Below are 12,649 nucleotides of genomic sequence, written 5' to 3' on the forward strand. Positions count from 1 at the left end.
TCCTGGCCTTTCCCTCCACCCCTTGCCCCTGGCAGCCCCCTCGCCACCTTCTTGGGCTCCCTTCCTGCCCTCCCTCCACTCCAGCGCCTCTTGGCCCCTGGTCCCTTCCAGCTCCCAGGCCCACAGCCCCCAACGGAGAGCTCCCTGCAGGCCCTCTGCGTCTCGCCTCTGTCCCGCTTTCCCTCTCCCCCTTCCCACCTTGGTCCTTCACCCTCTCCCCTCTCTTCTGCTCTTCCTGCTCTCTTTTATAATTAATGATTAGTTTTAATTGGTTTGCTTAGGCAGTCTGACAGCAAATTAACAGAAGCCAGCCCAGGGCTGCCGGGCTCGGGCGGGAGACCACTGCACTTCAGCACGGCTAGGGGAAGGCCTAGGCCTGCGGGCTGGCTGGGCGGGCTCTCAGCAGGTGGGTCTGGCCACACCTGGGCTGGCGCAGTGGCCAATGGGAAGAAGGCAACAGGATCTTCGCGCGCGATCCAGGCTCCCGTTTGTCAGCTTTCTCTGTGTGCTTTCATTCTTCTCCTCATGTCCCCTTCCATGTTCTCATTCATATAAGACATCGTCCACACCTTCCGAGATTCGGGTCGGGTAAAAGGAGGGCAGAGGCCGGGTCTTTAGACTGGGGCAGGGCTTGGTTCCAATCCCTCCCATCCTTGCTCCTGCCGCGGACCCATGGGGTTAGCAGCTTGACCCCTCTGGGCCGAGATCCTGCTTTTTCACATGGACAGGAGGCAGCAGGTAACAAGGCTTGTTGTCCTTGTTAGCTCAGCTGCCTGCCTACAGTCTCCACAGCCTGGAAGCCAAAAAGACCACGTTCTGTTTCTGATTTGCCATGTACCTCTGCATAGAACTCAACCTCTTGGTCCTCAGTTTTGTGGTTAGGATAAGGAATACTGGGTGGATGGATGGATGGATAGATGGGTGGGCAGCTGGCAGAGAGTGGGTCTGTTGGCCGTGATCCCTGAGCACGTTACTTCTCTTTCTTAGCCTGGGAGGGTTGCACTTAACTTCACCCTTCCTAAGTGGTCTCCTGGTCTCCTCTGCGTTTTCCCGCTCAGTACCTCCCCTCAGCCTTATAGAATCCCTCCTTAACTGCCGCAGCTTTCTGATTCTCTGCCGGGCCCTGGGTGTGCCCACTCACTAGCTCACACAGGCCAGAACCAAACGTCAGAAAAAGTGAGAGACAGGAGAAGATGCTCATGCAAGAAAAGAGAGCTAAAGTTCAACTTCTCAGGTCCCCACTGGAGTTCCAGAATCCACCCAGCATCCCAGATCCCACCCAGAGACAGCCTCCCTGCTCCCATCAGCCAGGCCACCTGCCCCAGGGGCAGGTGAGGGACGGGACCCCAGTTCACGTCCTGGTCCCCATGCGGTTAAGCATCTCTGCCCCTCCCCTATCCCTCCTCCACCCCCAACCAACTCCTGAAAAGTTTCCTCCCCGATTGTTCTGTGTGATCAGATCTGCAAGTTGCTCTCTAAGCTTCTTGTCACATTTTGACTTAATGAAGTGCAACTGCTGAGGGATTTAGGTTCAGCACTCCGGTCTCCCGCGCTCCCTTGTTGTCAGAAAACAGGGGTGGTTGGGGACGGCAACACCGCGCTGCAAGTCGTTATCATTCCGGTCAGTCTGTTTAACACAAAATTAAACAAAGAACTAATTAGTGCCTCATGAATTAATAAATGCACAGTTGCCGGGGAGGATGGGAGGGGAGAAAAAGGTGGTAGAAGGGAGATACTGGAGTTGTGGAGTTGGGGGGCTTTGGGGGTTCAAGGGAGGCCGGCCAGGGCGCCTTGAGAGATCTCAGGCAGGCAAGTGTGGGATGGACCGGACGGCGATGATGCCTCACTGGGTCCCTGGGCTGCCTGGCTGGGATGTGAGCTCTGACAGCCAAGCCTGCCCAGTGCCTCTCAGTGGAGGCCCTGGGTCTCCGTCCCTTGCCCCATGGCCCAACCCTGCTTGGCCTCCGCTTCATCTAGCTCTCCTCTCCGACTTATTTTTGTCTACTCTCCCAACCTCTGCCCCCTCTTCCATCTCAGCAAGGGTCCCCCTTCCTCTCTGCTGCCCCCTATCTCCATCTGCCCAGCTTTCTGAAGACCCCTAGCTTCTCACCATCTGGATCAGATGGACATCAGAGGCCTATGGGGTAAACCTCCCCCGGCAACTGCTCGATGCCCACCAGAACTCTTTGTCCAGCAGGGTGGGCTCTGCCCCGGTGGGTACCGTCGGCCCAGGCAGCCCAGCAAAGGCAGCGAAAGCTGGCAGAGGACCCAACCCTCCTTAGGAGGATGTGTCAAGTACAATTAGCATTATCTGTCTAAATATGTCCCGGGAACGGGAGGGCGGGCGGCAGGACTGGGTGGCATTCCGGGAGCCCTGTACAAGGTCACCTCACCTCTCGCAATCCCCCCAATCTGATTTGGGGATTACACAGCCTAAGGAAATTGGTGTTATTCCTCTTGCATCATTGATAAGCCACAAATGAGGGAGTGGGAAGAAAAAAACCTTCCCGAGTGTGGGTAGAGTTCTGAAGGCCTTGGGGGTGGGGGTGGGGGTGGCAGGGCCTGGCTTGGGCAAGGGCAGGTGGGCCCAGGTCAGCAGACAGAGGGCACCTTGGGTTTTCTGTCCACACGAGGAGTATGTCCCATTTGAACCTGGCTCCCCAAACTCATGCTCTGGGCAAGAGGGCCTAGGCCTGGCAAGCTGGGCTGAACTGTGTGTTGGCTAAAGACCCCCTACCTTGCTGGACCAGTTTCCCTCTCCCTGCAAGGGCCCCCAGCATGATGGCGACTCATCAGTAGGACCCCAGGGTGGAAGGTACTGTCTGTAGCCTGTTCCTGGGGGTTGAGGTTCCTTGGTGCCCTGGCACCTGCTCCACACTCGCCCCTCTGTCACCCATTTGCTATAGTGAACAGCTTGGCATCTGTCATTTTTCTCTTCAGAGGCCAGGAGAAGAGAGTGAAGGGAGGGGTACTGCTATGCTCTGTCATTGTCCCAAGGCCCCGCTGCTCAGCCACTGCAGCTCCCCAGGAGCTTCCCCACCTGCACACTCTCAGCTCTGTCTCCACGGAGGTGTGTGCAATGTGGTATGACTTTTCTCTCTGGTTCGAGGTGTCCTGAGGACCATATTTCCACTGTGGTCAGCTCCCACTGCTTTCTGAAGTTTTTCAAATAATGGTTGGCATATATTTAAATGGGCTAAGGTAAGTGCCCATGCCATGCGTCTGAATTTTTGACATCCTTGGCCAGCCCTACAGCATCAGCCCCTCGGGTCTAGGGGCTGCAGGGATCCCTGGGGCACACAGCGGTACAAAGGGCATGTGCTGCATTGGTAGGTGTCCTGCCTTGAAAGGCTAAGTGGCTCTTGTCTGTCCCTTCCCAGGATGAAGTGACACCCCCACCGCGAGAGAGGAGCCTCTAGGACCCGCTACAAGGTAAGGCCCAAGCCCCACCCTGATCCTTTGGTCTTTCTCCCCATTGGTGACTTGGCACCTGGTACACGTGTCACCCTGGGCTGGGTCCATCCGTGTGGAACACACAGGTTGGATCAGGAAGATGGAGATGGGGAATTGGAACCACACTGCCCATTTGAACCTGGCAGGAAAAGATGACCCTGGCAGAAGGGTCTCATATTGGCTCTTAGGCTGGAAATGGGCTGGGGGCCTGTGGATCGCTGACTCTGGGCATGGAATGTGTTCAAGGCGGCGTGAAGCCAAGGGGCATCTGTGGTGCCAGGGCTCGGCTGCTGGGCAGCACCAGATCCAGCTCTCCGCGGCACTGTCTGGCCGCTGAGGCTACTGCTGGCTCTCCCTGGGAGCTCTGCGTGTAGCTCGTGGTGCTTGGGGAACCTCGTGGATTTGAAAGCCCCAGAAGTTCAGTCTGGCCTCTCTCCCGGGAGGCTGCCGGCCCCCGTGGCCTCCTCCTTCCTCCCTGAGGCCTCTGGCCCTGTGCTCAGAGGAGGCTGCTGTCCCTCCCTTCCCCAGTCATAGGGCTCCCCTGGCCTGGCCAGGCCTTCGCAGGCTGTCTCTGTCCCCGGGTGGCTCGAGGAACCTTGGGGCCACCGGGCCTCGGGCCCCAGGCAGCGCCGTGTCAGAGGTGACCGGTGGAACGCCAGTGTTATGTAAATAGCGGGGCCTGCCCGGCGGGCGAGCTGGCTGGCTGCAGCCATCCATCATCCTCGCTCGGTGGGGCGGGGGACAGACACGGCACCGTGCGCCTGGCTCCAAACCTGTTTGTTTTCCCTTTGTCTCACGCGTTTCAGGGGCCCGGCTGTGACGGGCTCTGGGTTTTGTCCTGCTGGCCCCCTCCCCCAGGAAGACGGGGGAAGGGAGGAGATTCGCGCGGCTCCCACCGCGGCATCCCTTTTGGACTTCAAAGGCTCTCCCAGTATTGTCTGTGCCGGCGGGCAGTGGCCCTGAAAAACGTGATCAGAGGCGGCCGGTGTAGGGCAGGCCCGGCCCGCGCCCTGCGCTCTCGCTGGGGCCCGTGGATTCCTCCCTTTGCCGCCAGCACCACCCTGGTTACAGTTCTGCTCCCTAGGCCTCTCTCCTCGCCTTTCTCTCTCCTGGCATCCCCTGGCCACCCCGACCCTGTGGCTGCCCCACTCTCGTCCTCCCAGCCGTAGCGCAACACCTCTCTCATGACTTCAAGACTCCTAGAATGTTGAAAGCAGCAAGTCTTGCCCCTTCACGTCACCCATGAGGGTCTGAAGCACAGGGAAGGGCCTCTCGAGAGGCTGGGAGCTGGGAAAGCCCAGTTCCTGGACATGTTTCCCATGCCAATCCTTGTTCCCTTCCCCTTCTTTTTTTTCCATCTTCTGTCGGTAACGAGAACCTGACTTCCTCCTGAGGCCTCTACCCAGCCCTTCCTTCCACTTCCTGGTAAGGTCCAGATTGGCTACTTCTGTCCCCAGGCAGTGGGATGGAACCTGGCATCTGCTTCCATTGGAAGCCCCGGGTGCTTCCACGGTCTGGAGCGAGGCTCAGCACGTGTGGCCTGAGGACTGAATTTGGCCCACTGCCTGTTTTTGTAAATAAAGTTTTATTGGAACGCAGCCGTAGCCACTCATTTGTATATCGGTTATGGCTGCTTTCACTCTACATTGGCAGAGCTGAGTAGCTACAACAAAAACTGGCCCGAAAAGCCTAGAACATTTACTATCTGGCCTGGCCCTTTATAGGAAAAGTTTACAATCTCTTGCTCTGGAGTTTCTGGCTCCTGTCCTCTGCTCTTTTTTTTTTTTTTTTTTTAATGTTGTTGTTTTAAAGTGGTAAAACATACATATCATGAAATTTACCATCGTAGCCATTTTTAAGTGTGCAGTTCCCTAGCATTAAGTACGTTACAGTGTTGTACAACCATCATCCTGCTCTGTGCTCTCATCCTGCTCTGAGGGGCCCTTCCAGGAGCCCTGTCCCAGAGGCTGCGGGACTGCTTGCAGCCCTGGTCTGTTTGGGCCACCTTCTCTCTCTCTCTGCTCTCCGTAGGACCTCATCTTCTGCTCAGTCTCCACCTACCTAGAAGTCCTGGTTTATCCTCTCTTTGACAGGCACTGTTTCCTCAGAATTCTTGCTCCTGGCATCCCAGGAGCCTTGTAGCTCCATCGTATAGCCTTCAGCAAGTTCTCAGATTCAGAGTTTCCTCTTCTGCAAGCTGAGCAGGATGTCTACTTTGCAGGGTTATGGGACAAGTGAGTGTATTAATGTGGCCTAAAGTGTCTAGCCCGGGGCCTGACAGGGAGGAGGGGACTCCCCTCCTCCCTTCTTTCCTTTTCACCTCCCAGAGCCTGGGTCTCCCTCGTACATGTAGGAGACAGCAGCCATCCCTGGGCAGGTTCCATGGAGTTCCCCACCCCTGCCCTGGGACCTCTGAGTCCATCACCTTGGAAAAGGTGAGGCTCCTCGCCCCCAGTGAGCGCCAGGGAAGAAAATGCCATCCAGGTGGTGGACTGGGAATCTTTGGAGTCCTCAGCTCAGTCCTGGGTCCTCCATCTGCTGCAGAGCCCTGGGAAGTTGCATAACCTCTCTGAGCACCAGTTTCTCCATCTGTAAAAGGAAGTCCTGACCACCGTGCTCTCTGCTTTGCAGGCTTGTTTCAAGTAGGAACTGGGATGTGTGAGGGAAAGCTGTGAAGGCTGTGATTGTGGGGGCCACTGAGAACAAAGCAGGCCAAGGGAAAAGTCTGGGTCTGAATTTGGGCCCATTCTGGGGAAGGTGGGAACCAGGCTGCAGTTCTGGCTGAGAAGGCCCTGGACAGTACATGCTGGGCACTTGCTCTGCACAGGGGCAGGGACCAAGGCTGCTCTGACACACAGGTAGTGCTGGGAGCTAACCTGGGAGCCAGACTCCAAGCCCTAGAGGATGGGCTGGTAGGGAAAGAGGAAGGGAGGAGGGGGAAGGAAATTGAAGCTGTACAGCAGTCGGAGGTCTGAGACGGGAGCCGTGTCCCCGCACAGCTCACTAGCTGCCCTTTGCTGCTGCTTCTGCTGCCATCTCTCTTACTGTCCTCTTTTCATGGGCTCCTGGCCTTTTGTATGTGTTTTCCCCTCCCAGCCTTCTTTCTGCATCCCACGAGTTTCTCTTCCTCCTCGCCTTCCCACCACCCAGATTGCCACCCCCAACTCCATGGCGCTCTCTCTTTCTCCCTCTCTCTCCTTTTCATCTACTCTGAAGGCTTTACTTTACTTCCTTGTCACCCTAATTGATTGCATTAACCTTTCAGCGTATTGGATTTCCTCGGCATCGTGCAGAGAGCCCTGCGCAATATGCTTATAATCTGAGCCATAATGGACAGTTTGCAGTCAACAAGCCCCTTCTCCCATCTCTGCCATTGCTCCCGTTGACATCTCTCTTGCCCAGGCCACCGTGGCCACTTCCCTTGCCAGCCGGGGTCGGGTAGTGGACTGGGGCTGTGAGGAAGCAGACAGAAATTGGACCCACCAATGGATTTCCCTGCCTCTCCCCTCCTGGCTCTGCCCCCTGGCACTGCCTCTGCTTTTCCAAGCCCCCCAGCCCAGGTCCTTGCCTTGTGAATCCTCTCTGCTCCTGGGACTCTCTGCCTAATGAGTGACTGATGGGGCCAGGTTGGATTTGGAGAATAAGAGAGTCCCCTGATTCCAGTGAATGGTCCTCAGAGGAAACCTCATTGCCCAGGAGGCTTTGGGGAAAGGTGATGGTAACCGCTTCAGGAGGTGGAGGGTAGCTGAGAGGAAAAGTCTGAGATCTCTGGGCTCGCCTGGCTCCTGAGCCAACCAGAGGCTTCTTTGGACCTTCTGGAAGCTGGGATCACTCCTGGAAAGGTGTGGGAGCATAGGGGAGACCGAATGAAGGGGATCTGCTGAAGGCAAGGGAAGACAGACAAAGAGCCTGCTGGGGCTGCTGTGGGTGCTCAAGGCAGCAGCAGCCTCTCCCAGTGGGCGAGGAAGCAGGCACTTGGACAGCCAGTTTGGGCCCTGTCTCCTATATTGGTCCCAGGATTGTGTGATTTGGGTCCTTGGTGGGAGATGTCTCAGTCTCTGTTTTCCATCTGATGTTTGTCAGCGGCTTTGAGCAGACCCACCTGCCTTCATCAAAGGAAGAGAGACGTGATGCAGGCAACAGGGCTCTAAGCTAGAGAGAAGCTTCTGTAGGGCAGGATGGCTTGGCCTGGCAGGAGACTGGCACGGGGGAGGCAGGAGAAAATGAGAGCTGGCTTCTGAGATTGGTAAGAATGGGCTCCCTCTGGTGGGTTCCCGGATGGGCACCTGCTCCTCCAGCATCAGGCAAAGGAGCCAGCCTGTGCCAGCTGGTTAGTCCTGGGACCCCAGTGAGTCCTGGTCCCATGGGTCCTGGCCAGGGCTGCCAGCCCTGAGACCCACAGCCTAGTAAGCTGAGTCTTCATTCATAACAGGATGGATGTTGGGTTGAATACATTAGTGTCAGGCCGGAGGAGCAGGATGGAAGCTCCCCTTAGCCCTGGTGGTACTTCTTCTTTCCTTTACTGCTCTCTCCCCCCACCCTCTGCCCATCATCTTCTCCTTCTGACCACCCTCCCCATCCCTCCATCACTCCAAAGGGCAAGCTTTGGCAAGAGGGGGCCAGACCTAGGTTCTTCCTATCCTCTCCCAGGGATTTTGTGGATGGGCAGAGGGCACAGCAGGGAGAGGCCAAGCAGCGAATTAAAGTTTGGTGATTGTCAGTGTCAGGAGAAGCTAAATAACCCTGTAACTAGTATGAAGGTGAATTCACGGTCTGCTGCACATGGAAAATATGAGTGCTCTGTGAGACAGGGAGAGTGAGCGCAGAGTCTGCCTGCCACGGTGGGCAGTCTCCTCTCCAGGGACCCAGGCAGGGAGGCAGGAGGAGGGCTGTGCACTCTCCCATCCCTGCCAGGGAGCAGTTGCCCAAGAGCCCCAACCAAGCATTGAGTCGGGGGCAGCTCAGCTGCTTGACAACCTGCTGGCCCGGCACCAGGGTCCCAGGTAGACATTTGTAAGCCCCAGCAGTATACGTTCATGAGTCCCAGCCCAGGCCCCAGGATGCCAACCCTTCCTTCCCCATTTGTATTAATGACTAATCACTAATCCTTACTGAGCGCATGCTCTGTGCCCGACTATGTGCTATGTATGCCCTTATGACAGCTTGATGCAATAAGTATTATTACCATTCCCCCTTTTACCCCCACTTTTTAAATAACCACTTTATTGAGATATAATTCACATGACAAGCGTACAGTTCAGTGGTTTTTAGTATATTCCCAAGGTTGTGCAACCGTCACCACTATCTAATTTTAGAATATTTCCATCACCCACGAAAGAAAGCCTGTACTCATTAGCAGTCACTCTCCATCCTCCCTTTGATGCTGAGAAAATGTGGGCTCAGAGAGGGTGAGTGACTTGATTAAGGCTGCACAGCCAGTGAGATGTGGCGCTGGGGTTTGAGCCCAGGTGGTGGGACTCCAGAGCCCGTGCTCTGTGAGGGACTGCCTGATGTCCTGGCTGCTTCCCACCACACGTGCCCTACCAGATGTTTCTAACAGCATGGGCTCAGACGTGTATGAGCACCGTCCGAACACACAGGCCCAGGTGGCAACACGCGTCTCTCTCCCCAGGTAAACTTGCGATTCCACACAGAAAAATTTCACACCTCTCACAAGGACAGCCAACCTCCTCTCTTCCCCAGCCAAGCTCCTGGAAGAGAGGGTTGGCACAGGAACAAGCAGCAACAGGGGAGCTGAAGTGGCCAATGAGACCTAGGTGGTTTGGAGCTTTAAAATGAAAAATCCCCATTATCTCCTGTAGCTGATAATTGTAACTGAAATAAAATGCCAACACAACATTCCAAAACAGGTCCCTGCCCAGGTTGGGGCTACAGGCTGGGCCATGCCCCCAGGGGCAACGCAACTAGCTCAGTTCCCTGCATCACACATGCTACCTTTTCTTCTCTTTTCTTCTGTCTTTTTCTCACTCTCTCCTTTGCTTCTGTCCTGTTTCTTCTCACCTTTTACCCTCCCACATGCCTCCTTCTTCTTCACGTGCCCACTTTCCCACCACAAAACTTAAAAAAAAAAAAAAAAAAAAACCTTTCGTGGCCACATTCTTGCATCTGCAAAATTTGGGAATTAATGTGAAACTGTCACCGCCTCTGATAAGAGATAAATACAAGGATGAGAGACAAAGGGAAAGGTAGAGAATGAGTCTGTTGGATTCGGTTTGGGGTTTTTTCTTCCTTCTCTCTCCCTCCAAAGCGGAGGATCCGGCCGGGCCAGTTTGGATATTTATTAAGAAAAAGCCAAAGATAATTAACTTTTTTGTTTTTGTTTTGTTTGCGGGTGCCTCCCCTGCTGGCACTCCTGACTGCCTGGCAAATTAAACCTGCTCCCTGCTCCCTGGGTGCTGGGCTCTCGGCAGCTCTGCTGTGGCTGCCCTGAACCGGCCAGGCCCATCAGCTGCCCACCCCGCCACCCACCTTGGGTTTCAGATCTAGGGTCAGTTTATGCTACCACTGATGCCACCTGCCCAGGATTTTCTGACTCCTAGAGCAGCCTTTAGAGTGGGGTAAGTGGCCTGCGGGGGGAGGGGGGAGGGGCTACTGTTGGGGTTATGGCCAGCACCTCCCTAAAAGGACATGTGGGTGGTAAAAGAGCCAGCTTTCCCGTGGGGAAGGGTATTCCTTCTGGCCAGGGTCTGCCAGAAGAGGGTGAGAACAGGGAATGAGCCGGAAGTGCAGGGAGAGGCCAAATTTGGGCCATGTCCATCCCCGGCTCTTCTCCCAGGAGGCTGGTACACTGCCAGCACCCATGGCTCCTGGGAGTACCCTGGAGAAGACTCAGGGCCGCGGAACCATCCCATGATATCTGGCCACCCTCAACGTTGGGCTCCTTCCTACTCCCTCCTCTGACCCAGCCCAGGCCATCTAGGGGCCCAGCTGGGTGGTTAGAGGGCCAGGGCCTGGATAAGAAGCTGGCTCCTCTGGTCAGCTACCCTAGAACCAGGCAGAGCCCCGAGGCCAAGCTGTGACCTGAGCCCAAGCCCTGTCCACAGGCCAAGAAGGTGGCAGTTATAGACTTCACTCTTGGTGGGGACAGAGTTGAGGGCATCTCAGGAGCCAGGATGGCCAGTGAGAAAGGTGGGTCCCTTCTAGGGGCCAGCCCAGTCCCTGCTGCTTGGGGTTGGAGGTGTGGTTTGCCCCTCTGCTAAATTAATATGCCTCAGCCCGTCCCCTGACAGGGCCCTCTCCCTGGCACCCCCTGGCTTCATTCCCACCTGGCAAGTCGGCCGCAGTGTGAGGTTCCTCCAGGTGGGGAACCTGCTTTGGAGCTGGGCACAGAGAGGAGGGCATTTTCCAAGGATTTTGCTGGCCCTTTTTTTTTTTCTCTGAAATATAAGGATGTGCAATTTTTTTGGTTTCAATTTAGCATTGGAGAATTTTATAATTTAGTAATTAAAATCTCTGATAGGCTTTAGAAATTGCGGCTAATTGAATTTAATGGGAAGATGATTTTCAATTTTATTTGATTACCGGGACCCCTGGCATCGGTATTTATGGGAAAAAAATGGGAAATGTGCTGTGTGGGCTAAGATGGCATAATTGAATTAGGGATAATCGGATTTCTCCGTCATGAATTTCACTATAATTTTCCTATAATTTTCCATTAGATATCTAGTTTACAAATATTCACAAAGAAATGAAGCTCTTTCGGAATGGAGATTGCTGGCTAACAGGATTACGGGGCCGAGCGTGCGGCTGTGCCAGCCCCTAGACCGCCATAATGCAATCCCTGGATCTGCCTTACACTTAGTTTGAGCCTGGCCTCAGCCCCTCGCTCCGCCACCCGCTTTGCTGCACCTCTCTGCCCTTTGTTTCCTCCTCATCCCTGTTCACCCCTTGCCCCGGCGCCCACCCATTGGGCCCATGACCTCTCATGCCCTGCTGGCAGAAGACCCCATCCCTGTGCCCTGGCGTCTGGGCTCTGCCCTCCGTCCCCACCATCCTTCCCGTCCACACTTTGCTGGCTCAAGGCTCTCCCTGACACCTTCCTGCCGTCAGCCTGGGGAGCACACTCACACGCAAACATATGGGCTCCCTCGCAGGTGCGAACATGCTTGTTCACGTGCACACACAGTCGTTTGGCCAAGGCTTCTGTGCCCTGGCCCAGTCGCCTCAGAGGGAACCAGTTTATTGGGATCCTGGGGTGGGGTGCAGGAACAAAAGGAGCTTTGTTCAAGTTTATGTGAAAGTTACAAATTCAAAATGAGAGCAGATAAAGCATGAGATACCTGGTGTGTAAACAGGCTGGTGAGTGAGAAGGCCCTGGGCTCGGGAGGGAAAGAGAATGAGTGGGCAAGCTGGGGATGCGAGGGGACTGGGGGGCCGGCGACGGACATCTGCCTGGGGAGAGCTGACGGGTTTCCCTGGGCCCATGTGAGGGGCCTGGTGGGTGGGACTGCTGTGCAAGCCTCCACATTTGCCCCTGGGGATGGGGTATGTGAGGAGGAGCTGTGGCTCTGGGCCCAGGGCCTTGAGACCAGGAGGAATTGTGGCATTAGGCTTCCCATCCCCTGGACCCCAGGCACAGAAACTGTGGCATGGCCTCAGGGTCAAAGAAGTGTCACCACATCAGGGGTCTCAAGGCAAAATGGGCTGTAGGCTCAGAGATGCCAGAGTCCAGGGCCATACCCTTCATATGAGTATCCACCCAAAGAGAAAGAGAACTCAGGGGACCCCTCCATTACACAGCCTCTGACTCACACTTGCGACCTCAATGCCTCAGCCACCTTCTCAGACCTTTTCAAATCATAACACGCCAAGGTGGCCTCATTTTCTGTGCCTCTCTGGCCTTTTTCCTCCATGAAGTCCCCACTCTTGGGCAGGGCCTCTTAAGCCTGCAGTGGCTGATTGTGGCCCTTGTCTTGGCACAGCTGAGGCTCTCCGGCAGCTCCTGCCTCCCCCTAATACTGGCTGTTCTTGGAGCGTCCCTCCAGCCGGCACTGCCTGCTCTGCCTTCCTTCCGGCTGTCTTAGTTCTGTCCCTTCAGCCATTCCTCTCCAGCCTTTGTTCACTGGAGACCCCAAAGCTGGTCCTGCATGGATAACTGGAAGGCATGCCCTCCCACACCCTGACCACCATCAGCAGAAGCCCAGAAGGACAGTCACAGGCAGCCAGCAGGCCGTGT

General features: G+C 55.6%; 1 protein-coding gene across 3 annotated transcripts in view; it reads left to right on the plus strand.

Annotated features, from left to right (window-relative positions):
- Nucleotides 1-12,649, plus strand: part of CASZ1 (castor zinc finger 1) — a 155,788-nt gene that overhangs the window by 82,580 nt on the left and 60,559 nt on the right. For all 3 annotated transcript variants that reach the window (XM_074377445.1, XM_074377444.1, XM_074377446.1), the window contains one exon: nucleotides 3,381-3,432. The gene's annotated coding sequence lies outside the window, so the exon portion shown is untranslated. The remainder of the gene's footprint in view (nucleotides 1-3,380; nucleotides 3,433-12,649) is intronic.

The sequence above is a fragment of the Camelus bactrianus genome, chromosome 13 (assembly GCF_048773025.1).
Source record: "Camelus bactrianus isolate YW-2024 breed Bactrian camel chromosome 13, ASM4877302v1, whole genome shotgun sequence".
In the NCBI taxonomy this organism is placed as follows: Eukaryota; Metazoa; Chordata; class Mammalia; order Artiodactyla; family Camelidae; genus Camelus; species Camelus bactrianus.